General features: G+C 52.0%; 1 pseudogene; it reads right to left on the bottom strand.

Moving 5' to 3' along the window:
* Positions 1-488: 488 nt before the first annotated feature.
* On the bottom strand, positions 489-11292 carry LOC149357609 (uncharacterized; annotated as a pseudogene).
* Positions 11293-18189: the final 6897 nt, after the last annotated feature.

Here is an 18189-nt window from a genome sequence, read left to right on the forward strand (position 1 = left end):
CTCTGCTAGTTGGTAATAGAGGGCTCACAACACTGGACTCCGCCGACGCAAATCGGACTCCGCCGTGCACGCTTCTGGGGTTCTGATCTATGTGCTCCCCGCCCGCCTCTGTCTTGGCCTCACAACGCGCACCGACTTGGCCAGAGAAAATATTCAATTTGCTGTGGCCGTAAGGCAGCGCAGCAAAATTAAAGAAAAATGAACACTCTGCTAGTTGGTAATAGAGGGCTAACAACACTTGGAACGGGCTACGCGCAGAGCTAGCACAGACAAACTTTATTTAGTTCAGATAAGTGGCAGGAATGCGGACTTGCCCCCCACCCTCCCTCCCGCGTCCTTGTCAAAAGGCCGAAATCCCTCGGGACCAGGCGGCTTCGAAGGCTTGTCTTACGACGGTCTTATGCTATTCCAGGTCCTATGGCTGCGTGGCGATACCACCCAGGAATCCTTACTGACAGCTGGAGCGGTGGATTTGGCGCATGCAAATGTCATATGGGCTGGGCAGCTCCTCTGCAGGGCGAAATGCCGCGTCGGACCGCGGGTACGGGCGCTCGATGCGAGGCGCCGCTGTAACATCGTTGATGCAGACGACTCACTAAGATTTAGACTAGATGTTGCATAAATTATTGCTACCTCACAACAGAAAAAATAAAATAATACTTTTTACTGTAACGCGAAACATATCTGCTATAAGAAATGCATAGTTGCCACGACGAGCACAAACGTCTGGCCACAATGCATCAAAAATTTGAAAGCTCAACAACAATGTCTTTGTTGTAAGCTTGGAGCTCACACTGTTTTACTTGCTGCAGAAATGAGGTTCCTTTTTTCTCAACAAATAATAAGTTCCCACTAAGCATTTTTAGTACAAGCGGGAAGTGATAGTTTGGTTCAGAAATCTGGCCACCAACGTTATTCACGTAAGTCTTCAACAAAGTAAAAAATTTGAAACAAATGTTAAATATTGTTATAAAATAATTATGCAGCTACAAATTTTGAATTTATAAAACACAGAACATATCCGCGAATAGAAATAGCTGCCATTATGAGCACAAACGTCTGGCCACACTGCATAAAAAATCTGAAAGCTCAACAACAATGTCTTTGTTGTAAGACTGGAACTTACGCTGTTTTGATTGCTGCGGAAATGAGGCTGTTTTTGTGTCAGCAAATAATATGTTGCCACTGAGCATGTTTAGTAAAAGTGGGAAGTGATAGTTTTCGTTCAGAAATCTGGCCACCAAGGTTATTCACGTAAGTCTGGCAACAGTCTAAATTTTGAAACAAATGTTAAATTTTGTTATAAAATATTTATGCAGCTGCAAATTTGGAATTAATAAAATTTGTTTAATTTACATCGTTGCACATAATCGTTTGGCGTAATTTTTAGGCATTTGAAGCCCATAACGTCTACTACACTTGTGCACAACTCTGCAGGGTTGTCGCCAGTTGGTTCAGTGACTCTCGCTGTCAGGGGTTCGGTGATCGCGTGATTGATTGATTGATTACAAACATCTTTATTTCTTAAATGTTCTCAGAACATGTGGGTGGGCCGCCTAGTGCCGTAGTCCACAGGCTGCTGCTGCTGCGCTGGCCCTCCCCACATGACAGTAGACATGACATGATAAGTTATCACGTGGTTTGAGCGTTATCTTCTGCTCCACCAGCAAGAGTAAATTTTAACCGGTCGTAATTGGCTATATTGATCGTTGATTATCCCAAAACGTACCTATACACTATTAGAAATACATTCGGGAAGGACATAGTAGTTTAGGACGCTTATAAAATTCACAACACACACCGTGAAATACTCAAGCCTTTTAGCTTTTCCCTTCTAGGCGACCAGTTCGGCTTTGAGTTCAACGTGTGAAATCGGTTCACTAGAAAAATGTCATCCTACTGCTTGCTGGGCCGCAAGCAGTAGGATGTTGACGTGCCACTGGTCGGTATCGGTCAGCTCCGTGGGTGGGCGTCCTGCCTTGGTACGGAACAAAGTGAGAAACGACTACCCTACACCAATACTCCGGAAGAGCCCCGTCTTCGCAAACCCGACCTGCTGTAGGAGAACTTGGCATTGCTCAGCGCCCAAGTTGCACGAAGGACTTCTTGGCGACATCCAGTCCGGGTGTGCTGCGAGAGAGAGAGAGAACAACTTTTATTTAGAAAGCCTGCAGAGTCGGTTAGGCTCCCTCCAAGCAGGGAGGACAAGCTTTTACCGCGACGCGGCCACTACGTCAATCTCGGGCGTTGTGCTCCTTGAGGTCTTGTTACGTCCCTCGCTACTTCCGCGGGTTCGAGAGGGCCGCCGCCCCCTTCCTGGGGGTGCCGCCCCCCTCTCCTCGGTTTCGCTCGGTCGCTGCCTCTCGAGAGCTGCCAAGACCTGCTGGACGGCCTTGAGTTGTGTCTTTTGATCACAGCTCCTCGTTGCAGCCTCTAGCTGCGGCGGGATCGTCTTCTCGCTGGCTTCGCGCGGATTTACGCTACAGTACCAAAGGATGTGAGCCGCGGTGGCTCTCTCCTTCGCGCACAGTCTGCATATGTCGCTCGCGTGCACACTCGGACACACGTGCTTAGCTAGCACCGGGGTGAGCAGGGACCCCGTCTCTAACTGTCTATATAACACTGCCTCCTTCCGGGTAAGCCCCGGGTGAGGTGGCGGCATAGTCTGTCTGTTCAGTCTGTACCATTTCACTATTTCGTTGAAGGTGGTCATCTTGTCCTTGGCACTGCGCTGCGACCAGGACTCCGAGTCGGCCGTGCTTTCAGCCGCGCGGTTGGTTAGTCCTCGCGTTGCCGAGTTGGCCGTCTCGTTGTGGTTCACGTTTCCGCGTTCCGACACGTCACTGCCTATGTGGGCCGGAAACCACTTGATCACCACAGGACTGTTGCGTCCGATGTCTTCGGCCTTGCGCAGTATGCTCGCGGCCTCACTACATACCCTACCCTTGGCGTAGTTCTTCACTGCCGTGCTAGAGTCACACAACACTGTAGTACATCCGGGGTCGGAAACGGCCAAGGCGATGGCCACCTCCTCCGCCCGGTGCGCTTCTCGAGTCCGGACGCTCACCGCGGTCTTCGTTGCACCCGTCGATCCCCGACAACCACCGCCGCGTATGCGTCGGTGCTCCCTTGATACTCTGCCGCGTCCACGTAGGCGGCGCGTTCTTCTCTGGCGTGGAGGTCCACGAGAGCCCTGGCCCTCGCCAACCTCCACTCCCTGTTGTGCTCGGGGTTCACGTTCTTCGGGATCGGGAAGACCCTGAGCTTTCTGTTGATGCTATCTGGTATAGGTACGTCTTTCTGCTGCTTGCCTTCCCTCGGTTCGAGGCCAAGGTCCCGCGGTATCTGTCTTCCGGTTCTCGTTTCGGAGAGACGCTCGAGTTGCACCGTTCTCTGTGCTTCGGCTATTTCGTCCAGTGTGTTGTGGACTCCCAGCGCCATGAATTTTTCGGTGCTCGTGCCCCCGAGGAGACCGAGTGCCGCCTTATACGCCTTGCGTAGGGTGGCGTCTATCTTGTTAAGTTCGATCGGCCTCCAGTTGTGGAAGGCGGCCACGTACGTTATGTGGCTAACTGCGAAGGATTGAACGAGCCTAGTCAGGCTCTCCTCCTTCATCCCCGCTTTTCTGTTGGACGCCCTCTTGATGAGTCTCATTGCCGCAGCCGCCTTGCCCGCGAGCTTGTTGACCGTGTCACCGTTGACTCGGTTTCGCTGGACGAGCAGCCCGAGTACCCGAATCTTCTCGACCTCCGGTATTACCTGTCCTCCCGCCGTCTTGACCGTGATCTTGAGCGCTCGTACTTGACTTCCATATTCTTTCTTTTCCTGCACGATCCTTTCGGGGGAATCACCAGCAGTTCTGACTTGGCCGGGGAGCAAACGAGTCCAGACCCGTCCAGCTGCTCCTCGATGGCGTTGACCGCTTCTTGCAGCGTTGTCTCGATGTGTCCGTCGCTTCCTCCCGGTACCCATAGCGTCACGTCGTCGGCGTAGATGGTGTGCCGGACTCCCGCTACTCTTTGTAGCCGGGTGGCCACCCCGATCATCACGAGGTTGAAGAGTAACGGGGAGATCACCGACCCCTGCGGAGTTCCGACGCTGCCCAGCTTCTTCTCTTCGAGCTGTAGGTCTCCCGCACAGATTTCGGTGGTTCGTTCCGTCAGGAAGTCTTTGATGTACTGGTATGTCCTCCTGCCCATGTTTAGCCTGGATACTTGGGCCAGGATAGCCGAGTGCCTCACTTTATCAAAGGCGCTCTGCAAGTCCAGCCCGAGTACGGCTCTGTTGTCCTTGGTGCCCGTCGTATCGTCGATGATCTCGTTCTTCAGTAAGATCATGGCGTCTTGCGTCCCGAGTTTGTTCCGAAACCCGATGATGGAGTTTGGGTAAAGCTCCGATTCTTCCAGGTAACGCTGCGACCTGTTCATGAGAACGCGCTCGAGGACCTTTCCCACGCACGAAGTGAGTGAGATCGGCCTGAGGTTCTCTATGTTGGGCGGCCTGCCAGGCTTGGGGATGAGGATCGTCTTGGCTGCTTTCCATTGCTTGGGTAGCCTTCCTTCTTGCCAGCACTTGTTGTAGAAGTTCTTGAGCGTTTCGATGGCCGCTTCGTTGAGGTTCTTGAGCGCTCTGTTGGTCACTCGATCGGGACCCGCGGCAGACCTTCCATTGAGTTCCTGCAGGGCAACTCTTACTTCCCAGGTCTGGATGTCGCGATCTAGCGTCTCGTTCTCCTTGCCTTGGTAATCCGGGTGTCTTTCCGTGGGGGTGGTCGGCAGGTACTTGGCGTCCAAGCGCCGCTTGACCTCGTCCTCCCCGTGTTCGCAGATTGCCTTGTGTAGGATACTGGCCAGGTTGTTGTGTTGGTGGCCCTTGGTCTTGGTTTCGTCGAGGAGGTGCCGCAGCATGTTCCACGTCTTGCCCTTGTGCATCTGTCCGTCGGCTTCGTTGCAGGCCTCGTTCTACTGTTGGGTGCATAGCACCCTGCAGTGGACCTCGATCTGCCTGTTGAGCTCGGCGATCTTCTTCCTTAGACTTCGGTTGGTTCGTCGCTTCTGCCACCTCGCCTTTATGGACTGCTTGGCTTCTATCAGGTGGGCCAGCCGACTGTCCATCTTGTCTATCCGTTCGTCCGTCTCTAGCTCTTTGGTGGCTCCTTCCGTCGTCTCAACGACGTTGGCCGCCCATTGCTCGATGTCCGTAATGTCCTCTTGCACCGCGGGTAGCGCCTTTCGAAAGGCGTCCCAGTCCGTAATGCGATGCTTTCTTATGCCGGTGTTGCCTTGGCCTTCGAGCAGTATGACGACCTCTACGATGTAGTGATCGCTGCCCAGCTCTTGGCCCGTGTTTCTCCATTTCGCTTCTCTTGATCCTCCTTCAGTTTTGATGAAGGTAAGGTCCGGAGTTGTGTCTCTCGGAAGAGATGTGCCGATCCTGGTGGGAAAGGCCGGATCCGTGATTAGGTTCAGTCCGACGTCGGTGGGGTCTTGCATCAGCGGTCTCCCCTTGACCGTCGTTCTGTGGTAGCCCCAGTCTTGGCTCGGTGCGCTAAAGTCTCCGCACACTACGAGCGTATTGCTTCCCGCGACTGAAGCTGCCTTGTGGAACAGTGCCTTGAATTTCTGTTGTCCGTGGGACGGGTTGCTGTAGACGTTCACCAGGATAGTGCTCTCCCTCCTCTTCTTTCCCGTGATTACTTCCACCGTGCAGTGTTCGATGGCGCTTCTGCCGATCATTTCGTGTTCCACGAAGGTGATCCCTCTCCTAACGAAGGTGCAGACCCCTCTGCCCTTGCCCTTGGACGTGTTCCTTTTGCTCGGCGGGCTGTCCTGCGACCGGTAGCCCGGTAGTTTCGGCGTCTCTTCGCTGTGTGTTTCTTGAATCATTATGACGTCTGGTTTCCTCGTTAGTTGCTGCAAGTGTTGCTGCAGCACTGTGCTCTTGCCGGTAAAGCCGTTGCAGTTCCAGTGCCAGACCAAGAGGTCTCTCACTGGGGGTGTGGATGCTGCTGTACTTGCTGTCCCGTCCATGATTGCTGCAGTTTGGCGGTGATCTGCGCTTCCATACATTGTATTTGTGCCTGTATCTGCGTCTGCAGCTGTGCTTGCATTTGCGCCATCATGTTCTGGATCGTGCTCTGTATATTCGTTGTCATCTGCTGAACCGTTTGCGCGAGCGCAGTAAGTCGTTCGTTGGTTTCCTTGCTGGTCGCCTCCAGACGGTCGAGTCTGACGTCCTGTTTTTCGATTCTCTCCATTGTCTTTCGTTCCTTGGCGACCTCTATGGCTCTCCTCTTGGGAGCCGGTCCCGCCGTTTTCGTGGCTCTCGGGTCCACCTCGACCTCTAGTTCGTCCTCGGTTATCTCTTCTTGTTCCCTCTCTTGTGCGGGCTTCGGCAGCAGCTGCTGCTGTTGCTGCATCGCAGTTAATGTCGTTAGCTTCGCGTTGATTTCCTTGATGGTTGCGTCCTGCTCGGCGATTCTCTGCTTTAGCTTCTCGTTCTCGTCTTTTAGGGCTTTTATTACCATTCCATTCTCTTCTTGGAACTTCTTCGTGGCGTTTTGCGCCGGTGGTTGTCTTTTCTCTGTCATGTTAGCCTTGACTGCTTCGGCCCAGGTGACTCTTTCCCCCGACTGCGACGGTCTGTGGCGGCTGGCGCTCCTGCCTCCCTTGCTGTTGTCCCTCTTGCGGCTGCTGTCGCGCTGCCTCGAATCCCGGCGGGGTCTCTCAGCAGACGGCGCTCGCAGCGGCGGAAAGCTTTTCGGATCCAGTTGTTGCTGCATGGCTTCCATCTTCCGTTCCCATTGCCGTTTTTTGACCACATACGGCATGTTGTACTTGTTTTTGCATTCCCTCTCGCCCGTTGGATGCTGTCCCCCGCAGAGCTTGCACTTGGGCTTGCATTCGCGTTTGTGATCCTCGCTGGGGTTCACGATTCCGCAGCCGAATCATACTTTGGCATTGGGATTCGGGCATGCGTCTCTTCTATGGCCGATCCTGCCGCATTGCCTGCACACGTCAAAGTGCTTGCGGTAAAGCCCGCACCTGACTAATATCGAGCCATACTTGACGTAGTTCGGTACTTTTTGTCCGGCGAAGAGTACTATCACTGTGGTTGTATTGCCGATTCTGTGCGCCTCCACCGCTAGGGGGTTGCATGGGTTCACGATGTTTTCGGTTATCTCTTCCGGGGTGTCGTGTACGGCTATGCCTCGGATGACTCCCTTGACCGTGCCGTCCGGCGCCGTTCGGTAGGCGCTGACTTCGTATGCCTTGTCTCCTACGTTTAGGGTTTTGACCTTAGAGTACAGCGTGGCACGCCTCTCGTCCGGGGTGCTGACCACGATGATGTTTTGCTGCACGTTCGTGCAGAGGGTGTCTGCTTTGGCTTCTTCCTTCGTTATTCGAACCGCCGTCATGACGGCCGACATAATTATTGAAACCTCAGTTCTCGCTACGTTGAGACCTCCCCGTGGTCTCATGACTATCTTGGTGTCTTCCTTCGGCATGTCTATCGGCATCATCGCCGCTTTCGTTACCGAGGCTGCAACTCTCTTAGCAAAACTGGCCCTAGTCTTGGGTCTAGACTGGCGAGTAGTGGCGGCGGACACCGTTTTCCTTCCCGGCCATGATCTGCTTGATGCGCTTGCCGGAGGCCGACCAGCCTTCGGCTTCTTCCGGTGTAATGTCCTCTCCGGGAACTTCAATGGACGTACGCCCGCCGAGACTGCCGATGCTCGGCGCTGACGTTATGTTGTCTCCCATCGACGTGGCCACTTCCATGTCGGACGCCATCTTGGTCGTACTCGTCGTCGGGTTAGGCCTAGCGGCCGGGCCCGTCGCCACCGGTGGCCGTACTTGTGGTAGGCCGACGCTAGGCCTAGCACCTCACCAGAGAAAAGTCCTCGTAAATCGGGAGAATCACGTACCGCTCTGTCAAAACTGGTACCGGTCGATGACCCACACCTTCGCGCACACTTTGATACCAAATATATCGCGGTAACTGTAAATTAACACTGCGTTAATTGGCATAATAGCAGGGGCCGATGAGAAGCGCGTCCCCTCCCGTCGGCGACCGCAGCGCCCTCTCGGTGTGCTGACGCTCATTTTTTCTGCGCCTCCGCGCGCGCGACGACGCCTTTCGGCTGCGAACAACTAGCACCGACTTTTGGAAAGCACGGCGGCCACAGCTCGCGAGCGCCATGCGGTTTTCCGCACTAGATCTCGCCCCCACAGCTCGCGGCGCATCATGGAGGAAGGAAAATGTGCTTTTTCCATGGTAACTCGGCGTTGAGCGAGTGCGCCGGCGGCCGCCGGGACAGGCGACTGGGAGAATGGAGTGAATAATTTCACTGCGACGAGTTTTCAGTGGGTGGTCGGCTCGACTAGATCGCCTTTATGGCTTTGGAAACAGCAGCACTGACGAAGGTCTACGCAGAGTCCTCCCCGTTAATCGGCGTGTCAGCGCGCGCTCATTTCTTTTTGCCTTCATATGCATTTTGTTTTCATATGTATTTTTTTGCAAAGGGCAAGCATTCCGCCGCTTCCCTCCAGCCCCGCGCGCTGCATAGCAGAAACTTTGGACAGTAAATAATTAGCACTGTTTGTGGACCTCGAAGGGCGCTGTTAGTGCAGCACCGTCGCGTGAAGTGTTTCGCCCGTGTCGCTTGCTTGGTCCTGCATACACAGAAAATTTTACGCGTCGCCCGGAAGTACACCCGCGACTGGCAAATCGGACTCCGCCGTGCACGCTTCTGGGGTTCTGATCTATGTGCTCCCAGCCCGCCTCTGTCTTGGCCTCAAAACGCGGACCGACTTGGCCAGAGAAAATATTCAATTTGCTGTGGCCTTAAGGCAGCGCAGCAAAATTAAAGAAAAATGAACACTCTGCTAGTTGGTAAAAGAGGGCTAACAACACTTGGAACGGGCTACGCGCAGAGCTAGCACAGACAAACTTTATTTAGTTCAGATAAGTGGCAGGAGGGCGGACTTGCCCCCCACCCTCCCCCCGCGTCCTTGTCAACCGGCCGAGATCCCTCGGGACCTGGCGGCTTCGAAGGCTGGTCTTACGACGGTCTTATGCTCTTCCAGGTCCTATGGCTGCGGGGCGATACCACCCAGGACTACTTACTGACAGCTGCAGCGGTGGATTGGGCGCATGCAAACGTCATATGGGCTGGGCAGCTCCTCCGCAGGGCGAAATGCCGCGTCGGACCGCGGGTACGGGCGCTCGATGCGAGGAGCCGCTGTAACACCGTTGATGCAGACGACTCACTAAGATTTAGACTAGATGTTGCATAAATTATTGCTACCTCACAACAGAAAAAATAAAATAATACTTTTTACTCTAACGCGAAATATATCTGCGATAAGAAATGCATAGTTGCCATGATGAGCACAAACGTCTGGCCACAATGCATCAAAAATTTGAAAGCTCAACAACAATGTCTTTGTTGTAAGCTTGGAGCTCACACTGTTTTACTTGCTGCAGAAATGAGGTTCCTTTTGTCTCAGCAAATAATAAGTTCCCACTAAGCATTTTTAGTACAAGCGGGAAGTGATAGTTTTCGTTCAGAAATCTGGCCACCAAGGTTATTCACGTAAGTCTGGCAACAAAGTAAAAAATTTGAAACAAATGTTAAATATCGTTATAAAATACTTAGACAGCTACAAATTTTGAATTTATAAAACACAGAACATATCCGCGAATAGAAATAGTTGCCATTATGAGCACAAACATCTGGCCACACGGCATAAAAAATCTGAAAGCTCAACAACAATGTCTTTGTTGTAAGATTGGAACTTACGCTGTTTTGATTGCTGCGGAAATGAGGCTGTTTTTGTGTCAGCAAATAATATGTTCCCACTAAGCATTTTTAGTACAAGCGGGAAGTGATAGTTTGGTTCAGAAATCTGGCCACCAAGGTTATTCACGTAAGTCTGGCAACAAAGTAAAAAATTTGAAACAAATGTTAAATATTGTTATAAAATAATTATGCAGCTACAAATTTTGAATTTATAAAACAGAGAACATATCCGCGAATAGAAATAGTTGCCATTATGAGCACAAACGTCTGGCCACACTGCATAAAAAAATCTGAAAGCTCAACAACAATGTCTTTCTTGTAAGATTGGAACTTACGCTCTTTTGATTGCTGCGGAAATGAGGCTGTTTTTGTGTCAGCAAATAATATGTTGCCACTGAGCATTTTTAGTAAAAGTGGGAAGTGATAGTTTTTGTTCAGAAATCTGGCCACCAAGGTTATTCACGTAAGTCTGGCAACAGTCTAAATTTTGAAACAAATGTTAAATTTTGTTTGCAAATTTGGAATTAATAAAATTTGTTTAGTTTCCATCGTTGCACGTAATCGTTTGGTGTAATTTTTAGGCATTTGAAGGCCATAACTTCTACTACACTTGTGCACAACTCTGCAGGGTTGTCGCCAGTTGGTTCAGTGACTCTCGCTGTCAGGGGTTCGGTGATCGCGCGATTGATTGATTGATTGATTGATTACAAACATCATTATTTCTTCAATGTTCTCAGAACATGTGGGTGGGCCGCCTAGTGCGGTAGTCCACTGGCTGCTGCTGCTGCGCTGGCCCTCCCCACATGACAGTAGACATGATATGATAAGTTATCACGTGGTTTGAGCGTTATCTTCTGCTCCACCAGCAAGAGAAAAATTTAAGCGGTCGTAATTGGCTATTGGTCGTTGATTATCCCAAAACGTACCTATACACTATTGGAAATACATTCGGGAAGGACATAGTAGTTTAGGACGCTTATAATATTCAAAACACACACCGTGAAATACTCAAGCCTATTAGCTTTTCCCTTCTGCTGAAAGGCGACCAGTTCGGCTCTGAGTTCAACGTGTGAGATCTGTTCACTAGAAAAATGTCATCCTACTCCTTGCTGGGCCGCAAGCGGTAGGATGTTGACGTGCCACTGGTCGGTATCGGTCGGCTCCGTGGGTGGGCGTCCTGCCTTGGTACGGAACAAAGTGAGAAACGACTGCCCTACACCAATACTCCGGAAGAGCCCCGTCTTCGCAAACCAGACCTGCTGTAGGAGAACTTGGAGTTGCTCAGCGCCCAAGTTGCACGAAGGACTTCTTGGCGACATCCAGTCGGGGTGTGCTGCCGTTCATTTTTTCTGCGCCTCGGCGTGCGCGACGACGCCTTTCGGCTGCGAGCAACTAGCACCGACTTTTGGAAAGCACTCCGGCCACAGCTAGCGAGCGCAATGCTGTTTTCCGCACTACATCTCGCCCCACAGCTCGCGGCGCATCATGGAGGAAGGAAAATGTCCTTTTTCCATGGTAACTCGGCGTTGAGCTAGTGCGCCGGCGGCCGCCGGGACAGGCGACTGGGAGAATGGAGTGAATAATTTCACTGCGACGAGTTTTCAGTGGGTGGTCGGCTCGACTAGATCGCCTTTATGGCTTTGGAAACAGCAGCACTGACGAAGGTCTACGCAGAGTCCTCCCCGTTAATCGGCGTGTCAGCGCGCGCTCATTTCTTTTTGCCTTAATATGCATTTTGTTTTCATATGTATTTTTTTGCAAAGGGCAAGCACTCCGCCGCTTCCCTCCAGCCCCGCGCGCTGCATAGCAGGAACTTTGGACAGTAAATAATTAGCACTGTTTGTGGACCTCGTAGGGCGCTGCTAGAGCAGCACCGTCGCGTGAAGTGTTTCGCCCGTGTCGCTTGCTTGGTCCTGCATACACAGAAAATTTTATGCGTCGCCCGGAAGTACACCCGCGACTGGCAAATCGGACTCCGCCGTGCACGCTTATGGGGTTCTGATCTATGTGCTCCCCGCCCGCCTCTGTCTTGGCCTCAAAACGCGGACCGACTTGGCCAGAGAAAATATTCAATTTGCTGTGGCCGTAAGGCAGCGCAGCAAAATGAAAGAAAAATGAACACTCTGCTAGTTGGTAAAAGAGGGCTAACAACACTTGGAACGGGCTACGCGCAGAGCTAGCACAGACAAACTTTATTTAGTTCAGATAAGTGGCAGGAGGGCGGACTTGCCCCCCACCCTCCCCCCCGCGTCCTTATCAACCGGCCGAGATCCCTCGGGACCTGGCGGCTTCGAAGGCTAGTCTTACGACGGTCTTATGCTCTTCCAGGTCCTATGGCTGCGTGGCGATACCACCCAGGACTCCTTACTGACAGCTGCAGCGGTGGATCGGGCGCATGCAAACGTCATATGGGCTGGGCAGCTCCTCTGCAGGGCGAAATGCCGCGTCGGACCGCGGGTACGGGCGCTCGATGCGAGGCGCCGCTGTAACATCGTTGATGCAGACGACTCACTAAGATTTAGACTAGATGTTTCATAAATTATTGCTACCTCACAACAGAAAAAATAAAATAATACTTTTTACTCTAACGCGAAATATATCTGCGATAAGAAATGCATAGTTGCCATGATGAGCACAAACGTCAGGCCACAATGCATCAAAAATATGAAAGCTCAACAAAAATGTCTTTGTTGTAAGCTTGGAGCTCACACTGTTTTACTTGCTGCAGAAATGAGGTTCCTTTTGTCTCAGCAAATAATAAGTTCCCACTAAGCATTTTTAGTACAAGCGGGAAGTGATAGTTTTCGTTCAGAAATGTGGACACCAAGGTTATTCACGTAAGTCTGGCAACAAAGTAAAAAATTTGAAACAAATGTTAAATATTGTTATAAAATAATTATGCAGCTACAAATTTTGAATTTATAAAACAGAACATATCCGCGAATAGAAATAGTTGCCATTATGAGCACAAACGTCTGGCCACACTGCATAAAAAATCTGAAAGCTCAACAACAATGTCTTTGTTGTAAGATTGGAACTTACGCTGTTTTCATTGCTGTGGAAATGAGGCTGTTTTTGTGCCCGCAAACAATATGTTGCCACTGAGCATTTTTAGTAAAAGTGGGAAGTGATAGTTTTCGTTCAGAAATCTGGCCACCAAGGTTATTCACGTAAGTCTGGCAACAGTCTAAATTTTGAAACAAATGTTAAATTTTGTTATAAAATATTTATGCAGCTGCAAATTTGGAATTAATAAAATTTGTTTAGTTTCCATCGTTGCAGATAATCGTTTGGTGTAATTTTAGGCATTTGAAGCCCATAACTTCTACTACACTTGTGCACAACTCTGCAGGGTTGTCGCCAGTTGGTTCAGTGACTCTCGCTGTCAGGGGTTCGGTGATCGCGCGATTGATTGATTGATTACAAACATCTTTATTTCTTCAATGTTCTCAGAACATGTGGGTGGGCCGCCTAGTGCGGTAGTCCACTGGCTGCTGCTGGTGCGCTGGCCCTCCCCACATGACAGTAGACATGACATGATAAGTTATCACGTGGTTTGAGCGTTATCTTCTGCTCCACCAGCAAAAGAATAATTTAAGCGGTCGTAATTGGCTATTGATCGTTGATTATCCCAGAACGTACCTATACACTATTAGAAATACATTCGGGAAGGACATAGTAGTTTAGGACGCTTATAATATTCAAAACACACACCGTGAAATACTCTAGCCTATTAGCTTTTCCCTTCGGCTGAAAGGCGACCAGTTCGGCTGTGAGTTCAACGTGTGAGATCCGTTCACTAGAAAAATGTAACCTACTCCTTGCTGGGCCGCAAGCAGTAGGATGTTGACGTGCCACTGGTCGGTATCGGTCAGCTCTGTGGAGGGGCGTCCTGCCTTGGTACGGAACAAAGTGAGAAACGACTGCCCTACACCAATACTCCGGAAGAGCCCCGTCTTCGCAAACCAGACCTGCTGTAGGAGAACTTGGAGTTTCTCAGCGCCCAAGTTGCACGAAGGACTTCTTGGCGACATCCAGTCCGGGTGTGCTGCCGCTCTTTTTTTCTGCGCCTCCGCGTGCGCGACGACGCCTTTCGGCTGCGAGCAACTAGCACCGACTTTTGGAAAGCACGGCGGCCACAGCTCGCGAGCGCCATGCGGTTTTCCGCACTAGATCTCGCCCCCACAGCTCGCGGCGCATCATGGAGGAAGGAAAAGGGCCTTTTTCCATGGTAACTCGGCGTTGAGCTAGTGTGCCGGCGGCCGCCGGGACAAGCGACTGGGAGAATGGAGTGAATAATTTCACTGCGACGCGTTTTCAGTGGTTGGTCGGCTCGACTAGATCGCCTTTATGGCTTTGGAAACAGCAGCACTGACGAAGGTCTACGCAGAGTCCTCCCCGTTAATCGGCGTGTCAGCGCGCGCTGATTTCTTTTTGCCTTCATATGCATTTTGTTTTCATATGTATTTTTTTGCAAAGGGCAAGCACTCCGCCGCTTCGTGTTTCGCCCGTGTCGCTTGCTTGGTCCTGCATACACAGAAAATTTTACGCGTCGCCCGGAAGTACACCCGCGACTGGCAAATCGGACTCCTCCGTGCACACTTCTGGGGTTCTGATCTATGTGCTCCCCGCCCGCCTCTGTCTTGGCCTCAAAACGCGGACCGACTTGGCCAGAGAAAATATTCAATTTGCTGTGGCCGTAAGGCAGCGCAGCAAAATTAAAGAAAAATGAACACTCTGCTAGTTGGTAAAAGAGGGCTAACAACACTTGGAACGGGCTACGCGCAGAGCTAGCCCAGACAAACTTTATTTAGTTCAGATAAGTGGCAGGAGGGCGGACTTGCCCCCCACCCTCCCCCCCGCGTCCTTGTCAAGCGGCCGAGATCCCTCGGGACCTGGCGGCTTCGAAGGCTAGTCTTACGACGGTCTTATGCTCTTCCAGGTCCTATGGCTGCGTGGCGATACCACCCAGGAGTCCTTACTGAAAGCTGCAGCGGTGGATTGGGCGCATGCAAACGTCATATGGGCTGGGCAGCTCCTCTGCAGGGCGAAATGGCGCGTCGGACCGTGGGAACGGGCGCTCGATGCGAGGCGCCGCTGTAACATCGTTGATGCAGACGACTCAGTAAGATTCAGACTAGATGTTGCATAAATTATTGCTACCTCACAACAGAAAAAATAAAATAATACTTTTTACTCTAACGCGAAATATATCTGCGATAAGAAATGCATAGTTGCCATGATGAGCACAAACGTCTGGCCACAATGCATCAAAAATTTGAAAGCTCAACAACAATGTCTTTGTTGTAAGCTTGGAGCTCACACTGTTTTACTTGCTGCAGAAATGAGGTTCCTTTTGTCTCAGCAAATAATAAGTTCCCACTAAGCATTTTTAGTACAAGCGGGAAGTGATAGTTTTCGTTCAGAAATCTGGCTACCAAGGTTATTCACGTAAGTCTGGCAACAAAGTAAAAAATTTGAAACAAATGTTAAATATTGTTATAAAATACTTAGGCAGCTACAAATTTTGAATTTATAAAACACAGAACATATCCGCGAATAGAAATAGTTGTCATTATGAGCATGTAGCGCCACCGCTTCGGCAAGGGGAAGACGACGAAGCGGTGGGCACGTGCAGGAGAACGCGGCTCGCGCAGAAGAGAACGCTCTGGACTTCAGCCTCGCCGGACGCTGCCGCTGCTGCTCTGTCGCTACCTCTTCTAAGGCAGCCTCAAATAAACGTGGCCGTGGTCGCCTCCTGGGCGACCTCAACACTGGCCTCCACATCGTGGTGACCCGGAGAGCCGCGCCTTCTATCCCAGCGGCGTCCCAGCATGGCAGGCTGGCAAGACCTGGATTTCAACCCCCCGCTCCCAGCGTTCCGGCCTGCAGGCGTCGGCGGGTGGTTCGCCCAACTGGAGGCTGCGATGTACTTGAACGGCATTACCATCCAGCCGTTTAAACACGCAGTCCTCTGTGACATTCTCCCGCCTGACCTCCTCTGCCGACTCGCCTGCCCTGCCTCGGGATGCCGGCCCTACGACGAGTTGCGCGCTGCCGTCCTCGTCTACTACGGCGCATCATACCACCCGCTGCCGCTCCATGATGAGGCGGACTCGCTTTCGCCACCGCCAGCGCCTGCGCCCGCACCAGCATCGCACTCGTCTTCGGCTGCATCCTCCAGAAACAGCACGCCGCAGCCGTCACTGGCCAGTACTCTTCCGCCACAGTCCAGCGTCTCCGGCCCGGTTGCTTTAACAACGACCGCACCCTCGAATTCCTGCCCTCTCGCCAAGGACCTGGCTCAAGACGAGTGGCAGCCACCCGAGCTTCTGGACCCTTCACGTCTGCAGCTGTGGCCGTTCCGCCCGCACAGCCCTGTAGTTTGGTTTCTGCAAGTGGACGCTCAGCTATACGTCAACGGCGTCCGATCACAGATCTGGCGGTACCTCCTCGTGAAAAGGGAGTTGCCCGCCGATCTCATTTCCCAGCTCGAGCTTCCGCCGCCGGGTGAACACCCTTACGATGCCTTGAAGGACGCCTTCTTCAAGTTTTTTGCTCAAACCTTCCCCGTCCTGCGTCCCACGCGGTACAGCAAGCTTCGGCTCTAGACGCCGATCCACTTGCGAGCACCCGTCCCACGACTCCTGCCCAGCCCTGCTTGCCAGCTGTGGTGCCTGCCTTGGGACTACCACCAGAAGAGGTCTCTCTCGACCCGTGCCCCACCTCTTCGGCAAGTACCCCGACCTGCGGCGCAGCCCCGCTCCTCGTCACATGTTCGCCTGTCCCCTCATGCCTCTCTCCGGTGAGCCCATCTGTCCTTCCTGTCGCGGGGCACTTATGCACGCCACACCAGGACCCTGTCGCTGCTAATGCGCAACCCGCACTGCTTCCCACGGCTCCCTGGTCATCTGGCGGCTTCGCAAGTGACTCTGCCTCTGCGCCAAACGAGACAGTCACCGGAGGTAGCATGCATGCGACATGGACGCGCCTCAGCGGGCCCCCTCCAGCACCGCCTGTCGTAGCAGCACCAGCGCATCCCGTTTCTTCCGACGCTCACGTGCCGGATTTGCGCCCTACTCCTGCATCCACCGCTGCCACTACCCAAGCAGTCCTGGCTTTCCAATCAGATGGCAGCCGCCCGTTCCTCACTCCGCCTTCGCCTGCCATGCCGTTGCTGCGCCGCCACGAGCGACTGAGCCATCGCCTCCGCTTCTACCACTGCTGCTGTATCAGGCGGCGCCTACTACTCCGCCGGCTGGGGCGACGCACTTCACACGCTCGGACATCTGTACGTTGGTTGATGTTCAGGCCATCCTCGAGCCCACTGCCACCACTACTAGTTTCTCTGAAGACTGCTTTACGACCATCTCGTCGACGCTTACTGGGTGACTTTTCATGTCTGCTGCCCCTGTCCTCGCCTTCCGCTTTCTGCCTCCCCCGCCCATTGCGAAGCAGCCAGGCTCGACCGCCTGAGCTTTGTTCTCCAGCCTGACTGCCTTCCCGGACTACCGACCTGACCTCACCGGCCTTTCGTTCCCAGTTTATATTTTTCTTTTGTTCCACCCTCTCCTCTCGTGTTTTCTGTCCCTTTCGCACAAACCGGACGTTCGTGCTGGGTGGGTGCCTCTGTAGCGCCACCGCTTCGGCAAGGGGAAGACGACGAAGCGGTGGGCACGTGCAGGAGAACGCGGCTCGCGCAGAAGAGAACGCTCTGGACTTCGGCCTCGCCGGACGCTGCCGCTGCTGCTCTGTCGCTACCTCTTCTAAGGCAGCCTCAAATAAACGTGGCCGTGGTCGCCTCCTGGGCGACCTCAACACTGGCCTCCACAAGCCCAAACGTCTGGCCACACGGCATAAAAAATCTGAAAGCTCAACAACAATGTCTTTGTTGTAAGATTGGAACTTACGCTGTTTTGATTGCTGCGGAAATGAGGCTGTTTTTGTGTCAGCAAATAATATGTTCCCACTAAGCATTTTTAGTACAAGCGGGAAGTGATAGTTTGGTTCAGAAATCTGGCCACCAAGGTTATTCACGTAAGTCTGGCAACAAAGTAAAAAAATTTGAAACAAATGTTAAAGATTGTTATAAAATAATTATGAAGCTACAAATTTTGAATTTATAAAACACAGAACATATCCGCGAATAGAAATAGTTGCCATTATGAGCACAAACGTCTGGCCACACTGCATAAAAAATCTGAAAGCTCAACAACAATGTCTTTGTTGTAAGATTGGAACTTACGATGTTTTGATTGCTGCGGAAATGAGGCTGTTTTTGTGTCAGCAAATAATATGTTGCCACTGAGCATTTTTAGTAAAAGTGGGAAGTGATAGTTTTCGTTCAGAAATCTGGCCACCAAGGTTATTCACGTAAGTCTGGC

This window comes from Amblyomma mixtum, chromosome 3, assembly GCF_055824585.1.
Source record: "Amblyomma mixtum isolate Tamu chromosome 3, ASM5582458v1, whole genome shotgun sequence".
NCBI classification, from domain to species: Eukaryota; Metazoa; Arthropoda; class Arachnida; order Ixodida; family Ixodidae; genus Amblyomma; species Amblyomma mixtum.